We start from the raw sequence: 13,999 nt of genomic DNA on the forward strand, positions 1-13,999 counted from the left end.
GTGATGATCCATTAATATCTCAAAAACACCAATGAAGATTCAATTAATGAAGCAATAAAGGCTCGAAACCACACACACAACTATATGATGTGCATAGCAACTTACGCATGCTAGATAACACGAATCAAGTATATTAGGAGACACAACATAAACAAACACATGCTAGGTACAAAACCTAAACATGCATGGGGCTAGTAACTTTCAATGTAGACAATATAAATACAAGTTACCGCCACGAGGAGCATTGGACTGGCAAATATGATGATAATTCACATGACTTGGTTTGAACCACAATGAATGGTGAGAATCATTTTTCTTCATGAACTAGCCAAGTCTCCAATGCCCTCCACACACCTATTGATCAAGTTTGAGCTAGATGGTCCCCAACCACGTTGGGTCCTAAGAAGTTAGTAACAATAGGCTTGGCAACCCAAATGGTCTTATCCACTTTCAAACCACTTTGGGCACCAACACACTTGGCAAACATATTGCCATAAATATCCTTCCTAAGTGAATAATGATCATAGATAATTGAAGGCTTAGAGATGTTACCATTGGGACATGATGAAGCTATGTGTCCCTTCTTACGGCAAATATAGCAACATGTACTCCCCCTTCTCTTCTTCTTTACTTTCTCAACTTGGTAAGTAATAACATGGTTCATCATGGATAGTGGCCGTTCTTCAACTTGAGGTTGAACTTGAGATTGAGCTTGAGGCCGCTTCCCATGTAGCTTCCCTTCATAAGCCCTTTTCTTCAAGGGACAAGATCTCACGTGATGTCCAACCTTTCTGCACTTAAAGCAAGAAATGTTGGAGTCGTTCTTGGCTTGGTCTTGCCCCCTTTTCTTGTTAATGGATTTCTTCTTGTTGGAGTGAAAACTATGTCCATCATCGCGCTTTTCCAAGTCTTTCTTCAAACTAGTGACTTGGGCCTTGAGCTCATTAATTTCCTCTACATGGTTAGTTTCAAGACTAGAAACAAGAGGACTAGTGCAAGTAGAAACTTCATGGTTAGAGCAACAAGACAAGGTGAGCAATTCATCATGAGGTGTATCAATATCATGTAGAGAGGAATTGCAAGGACTAGCACATGGCAATACGGCATTTCGAGTAGAAGATGTGCTAATATCCACATGAGACTCACACGATTTTACCTTCGTGACCATAGCCTCATGAGCTAACTTTAGCCCATCATGGGAGATTAGAAGATCCTCATAAGTGCTTGAAAGCTTTTCATGACTTTCTTCCAATTTCCCATAATTCCTAGTTAGCAAATCAAGTTGAGTCCTTAGCTCGACATTCTCCTTCAAAATTGATGCTTCACATGAAATCGAGTTAGTAACACAAGCATCATTATCAATATCATAGGAGCAAGTAGCAATTAGAGACTTCTCATGAGTTGATTGAAGCTCCTCATGAGACTTAGAGAGTTTGATGAGCTCTACCTTGACATTATTGCATTCAAGGAGAAGGAGCTCAAAATCCTCTTTAAGTTTACCATGAGTACTTTCAATCTCTTCTTTTAAAGACCTCAAGTCACTAATACATTGATGAGCCTTAGCAAGTTCATGTTCAAGTTGTTCACTTTTCGCTTGCTCGTTAAGAAATAAGTCATTACGTTTTTCAAAGCAAGCAAGAACATCTTGGAACCTTTTATAAGTGTTATTTTTAGCTCCATGAAGAGTTTTCCCAATCTCATAGAGATTTTGAGTCAAGTCATCATCATCATCCTCATTACAACTATCACCATTATCACTAAGAGAAGATGATACCTCGTCATTACCTCTTGCCATGAGGCCCATGTGAACAAAGGGGGTTGATGATGATTCTTTTGGAGAAGAGGGTTCTTCATCAATCAAGCATGCCTCATCTTTCTTGATTTCCTCTGCATGCCTAGTCATAGAACAACTAGAGGAAACCAAGGCATTTCTATCATGGCAACATGGGAGATCAAGCATATCATCACAAATGAGCTTAACACCATCATCACAAGATATTTCTTCACTCACCATGTCATTACCTTGTGGCACGCCACATGATGGTGAAGTGGAAGAAATGAAGTGTGCAAGTAATCGGAGGTGGAAGTAATAGTGAGCTCTTCATGATTTAAAAATGTGGAGAACTCCAGCATCAACTCCCCAAATAGAATACTATTTTCATCAAGATTGGACCCACCATATGCATCTTCAAGTTTGGTCCAAGTCTCATGAGCCGACTTGCAAGTCGTGACTGCCTTAAACACTTCAAAGGTTAAAGTTTGATGAATGATAAGAGAAGTATCACAATCAAGATACATATCCTCAATAGATGGAGAAAGTCCATCCTTTGCAATAGAAATTCCTACAAGGACAATTCGCAAAGCATTTGGACCCATGGCCCGAAAGTGACAAAGCATGCGAATTCTCCATAGGTGATAATTTGTGCCATCCAAATAAAAAGTGTTGTTGTGAACTAAATCATTAGTCGACATCGATACTCTCCAGGAGGCGAAACCTAATAAGGAGAGACCTTGCTCTGATACCAATTGAAAGGACCACGATGTCGCCTAGAGGGGGGGGGGGTGAATAGGCATTTTAAAATCTTCTACGGATTTGGCTATATCCTAATGCGGAAATAAACTAAGCGGATACTTTTCAAGCACAAATCCTAAATATACTAGGCTCACTAAGTGCACCAACAACACAGGATAAAGAAGACAAGAACAACGAGGATATGAGTAAGCACAAGTAAGTTACACAAACTTACTCAGTGTATATCACGAGATATGGAAATGAATAATACACACAACCACAAGTAAGCAATACAAGCTTACACAAATTGTATCACAATATATGGAATTGAATGATACAACCAAACTCAAGTAAGCACTACAAGCTTACACAAGTTATGTCACAAGATATGGAAATGAATGTTACAAAGCTAGCAATTCACACTGAGCACAAGATAGAACAATAGTAGGAAGTATGAATTGTGGACTATGAAGTGTTGGCCTAAATAATCTCTTCAAGGGAATAGCCAACACACGACAATGAGAACAACAAGATATAGTGAATGCAAGGTCAAGAGACTAAAGTAAACCACAAGTAAGGAGTTAGGGTTAGGGATAACCAAAGTCACGGAGACGAGGATGTATCCCGATGTTCACTTCCTTGGAGGGAAGCTAGTCACCGTTGGAGGGATGGGTGTTACCACAAAGGCACACCAACACCACAAAGGCTCACCCTATTCTCCTTGAGATATCACCACGAAGGCGATTCCCAACCACTAGTGGTAGACCTTGAGGCGGCCTCCAAACCTCCACAAACTTTCCGAGGGACAAATCACAAGTTGATTCCTCACCGGAGCACTGCTACCGCCTAGGAGTCTCCAACCTCCAAGAGTAACAAGATCAAGGGGGAAATGCTCAAGACTTGCTCAAATCACGAATTGCTTTGGTCACAAGAGGGAGAGGGAGAGGATCTATCTTTTGATTGGAACAACTCTCAAGAACACTCACTAATCTCTCCGGGATCTAAGATTTGGTGTAGGAGAAGTGAGAGGGAGCCACTTGTGTTCTTGGGGCGATTTTGGATGGAGTGGTCAACCCTCTCCCGGAGTGGGAGAGGGATATTTATACACCCCAAGAAAATAGAGCCGTTTCCCACAGTTGTTGACCTGCCCGGATGATCTGGACGCATACCCGAATGATCCGGGCAATGCCCGGATGATCCGAGAAGGTCAATATACAATGTTGTGAAGTAGATACCCGGATGTCCGGGGACATAGCCGGATGATCCGGGCAATTCTCGGATGATCCGGGTGGGTAGCCGGATGATCCGGCTAGCGGAATAAGTTACTGTGATGAATTTGTCGAGAAACCCGGATGATCCGGGCCGGAACCCGGATGATCCGGCCAACAAAAAAACAGCAGGAGACCCGAAACTAAAACATGCATAACTTTTACATCCAGACTCCGATTTTGATGATCTTGGGCTCGTTTTGAAGCTATGGAAAAAGCCCAGGTCCTCACATAGAGAACCACCCAAGATCAACAAAAATGGAGGATGCAAATTATGCAAAGGTTTTCTCATGTATTTGGGTGACCTATTTAGCTTTGGTTTTTCTTTGGTAGATGTATAGGCATTTTGTATTTGTATTGGATAGGAACATAATATGCCTATGTTGGAATATGATGTCAGGAAGTAGAAATAGAAGATGTTGACTTGAGAAAATCTATCACTAACCCCTTTGATCCCCTCTTAATAGTGCGGGATCCCTATAACTCAAGAATCATAAAAGAACTATACTAGATAGCTTCCGAAAACTCATTCTTGAGCATATATCCTTTTCGATGGTCATCGATCCTCACAACTAAAGCCAAAGGAACCAATACCTTTGACTACAGCATTCCAATTGAGCTTGATGTTGACGTTTATGCTTGGCTCAAGTCAGAAAGATGATCTTGATCATGACACTTGGTGAAGGCTTCAAATAGATCCCTCATACACAATGTGGGAAGGTTTGCTTTCTATTCATCTTCACGTGTCCATCATGTGATCATCCACAAGCTTCAAGCATGTAATCCTTCGGGATGGTTATCTTGAACTTGCCCTTGTCAACCATGATCATCAACACTTAATGTTATCCTCTTATGGACACTTGAAATCTCTCTCTCAATGCGAGCTCATGAGAATCACCTAACCCTCAAAAACATAGACAACACATAGTATGGGTTAGTACACAAAGTGCAATTGACAATTGCTTATCATACCACAAGATCCTATGTGGTGCATCGTTTGCACTCGTGTGTTGAACATTTAGTGTTTGATCTTTGAGCTTCCTCTTGGTCAACCGATATCTCTACTCCATGTTTAATCTTGACGTCTTGAAGGGTATATTGAATTCTTCACTTGAATAGCTTGCTTGAATACTTGATCAATCATAACTCAACACATGAGTCCATTATTTTTTTTTGAAACGAAGGCAAAAGATTTGCCTCATCGATTAATTAAGAAGAAGAGAATTGCCCAGTTAATTAACGGAAAACCGGGCGAAAACCGAACATGAGTCCATTATGATCATATCTTTTAGCCACTCCTAGAATTCATCATTCAAATCATCCTTTTAGGATCTTGATCCATTGTGGCTCAAACCATAGCTCTAAGTAGGTAATCCTTCGGATACTCCGATGAACTCCATTTTGATCATCTCTATGTAATTGTTGCTTCAAAGGAGTTGTCTTCCAATATTCTTCAATCATTTTCCAATGGGGCTAACCTTCAATGTATATCTCAATGTAAACATTAGTCCATAAGGATTGTCATTTAATTACCAAAACCACACATGGGGACTTACATGTACTTTCAGCAGTCGAGCTGCAAGGGGCTGTGGTCAGAGACGACCGAGGTGAGGCACCGGAGGTGGAATTCACCATGCAACTCCTCCCAGTCGACGGTGCAAAGGACACGATCAAGGTGGACCAATGTCGGGGGTGACTGCTCGTTGGACCACGTGTAGCGGCGACCGTTGAGGTAAACCTCCTTGAGCGCCAAGTCGTTCATGGTGCGCCGGAAGCGGCCGATCATGCGTCGGTTGACGTTCCGGTTGTTCTTATCTTCGTCGCGATGTATGAGGTTGAAATCCCCACAAATCATCCAAGGCCCGGAGCAGTCCATGCGTATGTCGCGGAGCTCCTGCAGGAAGGCGATCTTGGCCTCGTCCGGCTGCGGTCTGTAGACCACGGTGTGCGAGCGCCGGTGGGGGTGGAAACATGGGTGGTCAAGGCGTTGGCAGTGAATAGGAGGTCAGAGATGACTATCTCCCTACTCTTCTAGGCCAACAGGATGCCGCCACGGGTTCCTTGCGCGGACAGGTACACGTAGTCATCAAACTCCGAGCCGAGGGCTTCGAGGACAGTCGACGAGCAGATCAAAGCCATCTTAGTTTCTTGCAAACAAACGAGGATGCATTGGCGGTTACAACAAGCGACCTGACAGCAGTACGACGTGCACGCGCGTTGAGGCCGTGCACGTTCCATATCAAGATTTTGGGGTTGTGCTCCATGGGGACGAGGTCGACGAGGGAGGGCAAGGGCGAAGCTAGGCCTCGATCGGGCTGCCCGCGACCACCGTCGTGATAGGCGCGACGGCAAAATCCACGGGGAGCTCGCGATCCACCAGAGCGGCGATGGCCGATAGGACAGACAGGGGGATGGGCGCGGCAAAGAGGTTGTCTTACGCCTTCATCTCCGCGGATGTGATCTTCTGGTTGAATACAACGACCCCAAGGGTGCGCAAGATGTGGACTTGGGCACGTCGCTTGGCCGTGGGAGGGCGACGGACTTGTGGGCTGCGGTCGAGGCCGATCGCCCGCGGCATTGGGAGAAGTTGAGCGGGCATCTCCTTGGTCGTTTGCTAGGAATCTGGAGGGCTGCATCGATCTGTTTGGTGGCCGCCGCGAGGAAGTCGCCAAGGGTCCACGTCGTTGTGGCAGCCGCGCGGGGGCGGGACCAGCACATCGTGATGGGAGGCGAGGCGAAGCGTGTGGCCGGGCTGGGATTAGTGGGGCATGCCGCATGGGCGGCGCCATCCACGAGCGCGCTATGTTGGGCCTCCAGCCCCACCTCGACAGGCGGGTCCTCATGATGGGCTTCATGCTGGGCCGTGGGGGGTTGGGCCACGAGGGGTGCCGAGGGATCATCCTTGCGCAGCACGCCACCAAAGGCAGGATCCTCAAGATAGGTTCGGTCGCGGGCGGCATGCTGGGTGGGCTCCAACGAGGGGATCTCTCCATGGACCGGTCAGCTGGTGGCGCGGGGCGGCCAGGAGGGGGCGGAGGCGGGACTCCGCTTTGCCCCGACGGCGGATCAGGCACGGGGACCGAGGCCAGGGAATCTGGGACCTCGTTGTCCAGCGACAGGCGGTCCGTGGAGCCATCCCAATCCACATGTGCGCTGGGATTGGCCACTTCTGGCGCAGCCGCAACATGGGTAAGGTCATCCATGCAGCGCGATGGGGGCGGCCTGGCTGGTGCTGCGGTGTCGGGGCGCGCAGCCAATGAGCCTGAGCCAGCAGGCGTCATGATGCGCGTGTCGGGGCACGCGGGAGGGGGGGCACTCGGCGGGGAAGTCGTACGGGGCGCAGTTCCGGCAGTACTGGACCCTCCTATCGCCTTCCGCCCCGCTTTCCCCTTTTGGAAAAGCGACGAGGTTGGCTTTGCCCGTTGGCAGAGGGCCAGGGGTCCATAGTACGGCTCCCAGAGCACCTCGATGGCGGGGGATGGGGGCGCGCCAGCCAGTGGAGTCCATGGCCATGCCATCGGCACGGCCGTCGTGGTTGCCGGAGGTCCGTCGTCGCTTGCGGCCGCGACGGCGACCGCGGCTCGCATCATGCCCGCGACCAGCATCCCCATCGTGCTCACCAGGTGCATCGTCGCTCGGGCCGCGGTCGTGGCGGGCAGGGGTAGACGAGGGTGCAGATGGTGGGCGGGCCGTGGTCGCGGGCGGGGACAGACTCCATGATCTCGAGGATGGCCGCCCGGTGGATGGAAGCCGGGTCGCGGGTGCGCACCGTCAACCGGAAGGTGGCGAGGTCGGCGCGGGAGCGCGTACTCGGGTGGAGCCGCTCAATTCAGCAGCTACAGCCGAGGAGGTGTTACGCCGTGGACAGGTGGCAAGCCTGCGCAGGGATGCCACGGAGCTCCAGCTGGACGCTGAGGTCAAGGGAGTCGACGACAGCATGTGCGAGCTTGTTCCAAGGGCGGATCGACAGGGTGAAGCCGGGCCCGTTGATGAAGTGGTCGCCGGCGAGGCGGTTCATGAGCTCGCGGGTGGAGAGGATGACGAGGAAATCCCCGGGGTGGTGCGCGTGAATGGTGAAGTCACGGGGCTGGAGGCGGAGGGAGGAGTACAGAACCTCCTCGACATCACCAGGGGCGACCACCGGCCCGGCACCGGTGATGGAAACGATCATCCCACGGCGCAGAACCACCTCAGCCTCCTCCATCTCCACAGAACGCGACAGGATGACGCGTACTCGGTCGACAGGTGAGGCGGTGGGCGCGGGCGGGGTCGGCAAGTCACGGCGCGGCGCCTCCGGCGCCGGCACGGAGGGCAGTCATGACAACGAGGGCAGCACGCAGAACACCCTTGTGGTACTTCTTGCAGTCGCGCGAGCCATGGCTGGGGTAGAGGCAGCGACGGCAGCGGATGTCGTTGGTGCAGTCGCGCACGGGGTGACCCGGGTCGAGGCAGCGAAAGCAGAGGCCGGCAGACGCCTCCGAGGACGGGCTGTGGCGGCCCTGCAGCTGGGTGCTCGGGGCGCGCCGGGAGGGCGCGGCCGGTCCGCGCGTCGCCGGCACCGTGGCCGCAGCAGGGGGCGGGCACGGCGGGATCCGGGCCATGTCACTGTAGGACCTCGTCGAGGATTCGCCGCGGAGTCCATCCAACGTTGCGGGCTAGAGCCGAGATCGAGGTCGCCGGAGCTGCCGCTTAGGGGCGCCATGGCAGGGGAGGGGAGGCGAGGAGGGAGGGCTACCTGAGTGCTCGCCGGCGGCGGGGTTGGTGGGAGGTGTTGCGCTAGGCTAGGGGGAGCACGGGAGCGGATCGGAGCGGAGCCATCCTCGGTTTCTTCATGCAACCGAATGTTTGTAACTTTGACTTGTTCTCCCCATCTATATTATAAAGTTGTACAACCGAATGTCTGTAACTTCAGTCAGAGCGAGATTATCTATTGAGGAACTGGTGTTGTACAACTTTATATTATCATCTGCTCATGTTTATACAGTATCAAGTGGAGTCCACGAGCATCTTAAAGAAGCTTGGTCTGACCGTGGGCATTTTTGTGGATCACCGCTGCAAGAACATGTCACTGGAGGTATGCAGTCTAATGTCCAGAGGCTCAAGATACAAGACCAAGCTTGTTATCTTCCCAAGCTGTGCTTGCATGGTCAAGGTATGGTGCATGTTTCTTTTCTCTGTCTATTTTATATGTTTGTATGTTTACATCCCGCTCTGACTGCTCTCTTGTTCCAAGGCATTCTACTCCAGATGAGTTTGCAACGGCCATCACTCGTAGGGGCCCAGAAGCACTTGGTCGAAGTTGTGAAGGATATAGTTAAGGTTTAGGCATACAAGGTATACAACAAGCTCCGTGTTTAGAGGATGAACCGGCACCAGGGGAGCTAGAATGAAGAAGGCTACCTGTGTGGAGAAAGAGGAGAAATGATGGGATGTTTATGGCCGTTAATGGATGTTGTTATCTTAGTTTCTGAAAGTTTGTTTTGGCCTGCTCGGACACCTTGTTTGATATCTGAATAGCCCTTTTCGCTCACTGTTCAAATCAGCCCTTCATTTATTTGCAAATGACCAGACAATGTAGTTCAAATAATTAAGTTGTTATCCCAGGAATATTTTGCAAAATGATGTTTAGCCTTAAAAAATGTCTTATATTTTGAGACTGGGGTAGTGTCATCTCACATAATCTTCATTCATTATATAGATTACATTTTCATTTATTTATGTTTTAGAAAAGTACAGGTCGAGTGTTAGTCCAGACATGCGTTGCACGTGCAAGCTTACTAGTGGCAACAAAGAAATCACACTTAGTGCACAATTCAGATACAATTCTCAGCAAATATATACCAATGGAACGATCAAACTGACAATAAAAACTGAAACAAGATCAAAATCAAAATTAATTACCATCTGAGGATTGAGGGCGTGAATATGTGATATTTGCATGGCACCCATACAGCCTAAATGATGGCTCAGTTGCATCCATTGATTTCTTAGAAGATCCCTGCAGATCAAGCATAAGCATGTCCACCAGAATTTGAACCAGCAACTTTCTGCTTTCCAGGTGATCACAAAGGTTCAAGAGAAGCCTCTCCAGCTGGCCCTTGTAAATAGGCTGTATATAATAGAGGCAAAAATTATTATTACTATGCATGCTTTCGACACCACCAGAAACAGTAGAACCACCAGACGAAGAAAGGGAATTACCTGAATAATTCGAAGTAATTGAATAAGAGCATTGAGAGCATCCTTGTCAACAAGAGGAGTCCCTACAGTTTCAATTAGCTTGCTGGCCATTTGACGGGAGGAATCACCAGTGTTTCTATCAAGGCCTGAACCAGTGATATCACCACGACGAGAGGACTCTCCTCTCCGGTTCTTGGAGTTCCACTATGATATCGATGAGCAAATCTCTCCCGCAACATGTTGGCTTCAGCAACTAGTGCAGGTGTCAATGTAGCTAGTAGGGTATCGGGAGACGTCAAAAGCACCTGGAATCAACAACGAAGACCTCTAATTCAATTCATAGCAAATCAAATAATTGTAACTGAAGATAGAATCATAGAACAAATTATGTCAGAAATTACTTCAAAATGAGACAGATCAAGAACATGATTATACCTCCCTCCCGTATTTCTAAAGGGAAGGTTGCAAATTGATAAATCGTCCATTTCAACTGGTTGCCCTTCAAACTCTTGAGACTGTTGTTGCAACCGTTGGGAAGTCTGAGTCACTTGATTTTGACGCGAAGAAAGAACTTCAGCCCGTAAATCCTCTGGAAGAGCCTCCAAAAATGTAGGATCAATTGAGTCGGTGCCAGTAGCCCTTATAGGCTCCTGATTCCCCTCACTGGCATTCTGATCAGATTCCTGGATTGTGTTTTGGGGGATCTCCCTAACACTCTCCAATGATATGTCCCTGCTACTGGTACTGCTTTTCCAGAAGCCCTCCATGATCGAGTAGCTGCTTGTACATCACCCAAAGGTGCCCTGTCTGAAGCCCCATGTCGGTCACCATCATCATGCTTCTTTCAATTTCCACATATAAACTTTTGAGGCTTTCCCCTAGTAGCACCACTACCACTGCTTGCTTGACTTACTGCTTCCACATCACAGACAGCAGCGGCACTACATTCATATTGCATATCTGCGACATGATCACTTGCATTGGATGCATCTCTTTGAAGTTCATCACCATGAGGAGGTGCAGGACCAGCACTTGCAAGAGCCATCCACCTCAGACCTTACTGCAGGAATATCATCATTTTCATTGTTTTCATTTTGTTCTGCTAGTCCTTCCCTTGCATCAGTTTCATGTCTGGTCCGTGCAAATTACTGGGAGGATCGTTTACTTGAGCACCAACAGCAAGCGTGCTCTGCTCATCAGGATGTTCAGTCATAGGCCTTTTCAACTGAGAGAGCAGAAGTTATTCAATGCCTTCAGGTACTGCAGGGGCGGCAGATCCAATGCGTCGGGGGCCATCATCCAGCCACACATTAAATCGGTGTCCATTCCATCCACTTCGCAAGCCTCTGAATATAGCGTCCAAATGGGAGGAACTATTTTCATGAGTCCGATCAGAGAAAGCCATCTCAACTAAATTTTCTGAAAAGAGACAATAATTTGGATAAGCTATGCATGATGTACCACAGGCTGGACACACTATCTCAGTAACAGTTTAAAAAGGTTAACTGCTTAGGCAACCGTTTGGATGCAAAGTATTTTAGAAGTTCTTCAAAAGAAAATGATTTCTCAAAAAAATGCAGTTTAAAAATCATTTGAGGTGTTTGGCTTCAGGAAATACTATAGCTTTGTAAACCGTGGTATTGCTGACACCGTAGTTTTTTTCGAGTATTAAAAAATCCACTCTCGACTTTTTTTAAAACCGAGAAAGCAATGCTACATCTTCCCGTCTGGCTCATTCTGCAGAACTGGAGCAAAATGATGCTGAAGCCGTACATGATAAGTTTATCATACCAAAATTATCATGGAACATGCCAACAGGATAACGGATATACAAATAGGAGCAAGCAACAGACCAAATGAGCTAGTTAAAGCCTATAAGTATTCACGTAATTAGGTGAGCAGATAAACTTCGGTGCTTTACATGTGCAATTTTGGTTAACTTTCTCAATCTCAAATAATAATATGTGAAATAGTGCTGGTGCCAAACGCCTAGTAGTAGCTTTACAAATACTGCAAGAAACTGCGCTATCTGTATCCTGTGGTATTTTGCAACTAGGGCTGTGGTTTTAGAAATACCCTGCATCCAAACAGAGCCTCAAATGTGTAAATAATAACAAATTTACGAGGATACCTGGTTGCCTCTGTTGTGTAAGTAACATCGAAGGTTCCTCCAAGAGTGGATGGTCAAGTACACCTTGGTCGCTTGCTCTCCCAAGAAGAGTGTATATAGATGTAATACGGCCTTGCCGCTTGTGCCAAAAATGTCCAGTGGCATTACACAGTAGTGTATCCCCAGAAACATTGTTGCTCCCCCCAAAAACCTCAACATGGTCAAACACATTAATTCCATTGATCCCCTCCTATAAGAGGAGGATTACTCCCTCCTCATCCTCGTAGTCATCATCATCTTCTTCTAGCAGATCTTCATCAATCTCACGGTCATCCTGATCCATGTCAGCATGAGATATCTGATGGACATCATCTTCCTCCACGTTGTTATTTTCCTCCTCATCATCATCTTCATCAACCTCCTCAACCATCATCTGCTTGCATATCTTGATCACTGTCATGTTCATCTTCAGCCATATCATCCTCTCTATTGCGTGGAATATCAAACCGAATATTCATTGTGGACTTATTTCCAGTTCTGTCTTCAGCAATCTCATGCATACAATCATCTTCACCATCATGGGAAAAACCTCCATCTATATCACGGTCATCGCCTCTGCCACTGAATCTGAACTTTTTGAAGTTGAAAGTTTCCCTATGATCAGTTACCATTGCAGTTGGTTGAGAAGTTGTGTCAAGAACCTGGAATCTATCTGATGATGAATCTACATTGTTTTGCTCCAAAAACCCTTTAGCATTAAAATCTGCTAAATGAACGTGCTCCTTAGTAACCACTTCAAGAGCCTTGATAATACCAGTTACAATCTTTGCTGAATCAGGACGATCCAAATCAAGAACTTGAAGGGTTTTCGTAGACACTGGACAAGGCCAACCTCAACAAATGTAACTACAGATTCTGCTGAAAGTGAGGAGCCCGTTGGCGAGCAGGCTGACAGAATATCATTGAGCAAATCAACATAAACATTCATCCTCAACATTGGAGGTTTGCAACCAGTAGAATTGTCTGTGAACTCAACAAATATACTGCAGATTTCAGAACAGATCCTTTTTCGCCTTCTGGGGAACGAATAGATGAAGCCACTAAAAATTGATTACCCCTTGTTGCTAATTTGTACCTCCAATCAACATCAGGCTTTCTTTCTTTCTTTTGTTTTGTAGCATGTGGAAGGAAATGCTGTAATATATGATTAAATATTTGGCCACTGCTAAAACTGTAAGTGGTCCAGGTAGGACCCTGCGTGCTGCTCAACTCAGCATTGTGGCAAAGAACAACTTGAACGGATGTAGCATACGTTAGTAGTATCTGTGAGCAGCTTTAGGACAAATGCGTTTTTAGCCAGAGATTCAGTAGCATCATGGATGGCTTGCTTGGACTCTTCATGTGTGACAGCAACAGCCTTCCCTTTACCTTTTGATGAACTAGAGTCAATATCCATGTCCATGGATGACGAACCATCAGATTGGTCCTCAGCTCTTGGTGGTGGGACAAGACATTACTATACTAGATCTAATAGATGCTCAATAACAGTGACAAAGGTTTGTGGTGGCTTGCGATGAGATTTCATACTCCTTCCGCTCAAATCAGATTGTTTCCCTTTGGCACTTACAGGAGATGCCATAATCATGTCCCCTACTGTCATCTTTGTGGCAATACCTGATGATTTATCCTTATCAACCAACTTATCCTTCTCTTTTTCGTTGCTCTTTTCCTTCTCACGGTCCTTCAATAGAACAACATACAGTCTATCTCCAACCATCTCAATCTGGCACACAGCTTGGGCAGCTTTCATAAATATCACTGGGTCCCTGTATCAACAAACGCCAAATTTTGAACAAAATTACGTGGTGTAACCCTAGGATTTGCATGCCGATTAGCAGCCATGACAAGACTATAATTTCATAGCTTGCT

At 46.9% G+C, this 13,999-nt stretch overlaps 1 long non-coding RNA gene across 2 annotated transcripts; it reads right to left on the reverse strand.

Annotated features, from left to right (window-relative positions):
* Positions 1–4,305: 4,305 nt before the first annotated feature.
* On the reverse strand, positions 4,306–13,990 carry LOC119354663. 2 transcript variants are annotated; one of them, XR_005171140.1, is made up of 5 exons: positions 12,092–13,990; positions 10,396–11,379; positions 9,982–10,265; positions 9,682–9,889; positions 4,306–4,678 (listed from the first exon to the last, which is right to left on the reverse strand). It is a non-coding gene; the product is annotated as an uncharacterized LOC119354663 (long non-coding RNA). The 2 variants fall into 2 exon arrangements; XR_005171139.1 differs by lacking the exon at positions 4,306–4,678 and having other exon boundaries at positions 9,471–9,889.
* Between the last annotated feature and the right edge of the window lie 9 nt (positions 13,991–13,999).

The sequence above is a fragment of the Triticum dicoccoides genome, chromosome 2A (genome assembly GCF_002162155.2).
Source record: "Triticum dicoccoides isolate Atlit2015 ecotype Zavitan chromosome 2A, WEW_v2.0, whole genome shotgun sequence".
Taxonomy (NCBI): Eukaryota; Viridiplantae; Streptophyta; class Magnoliopsida; order Poales; family Poaceae; genus Triticum; species Triticum dicoccoides.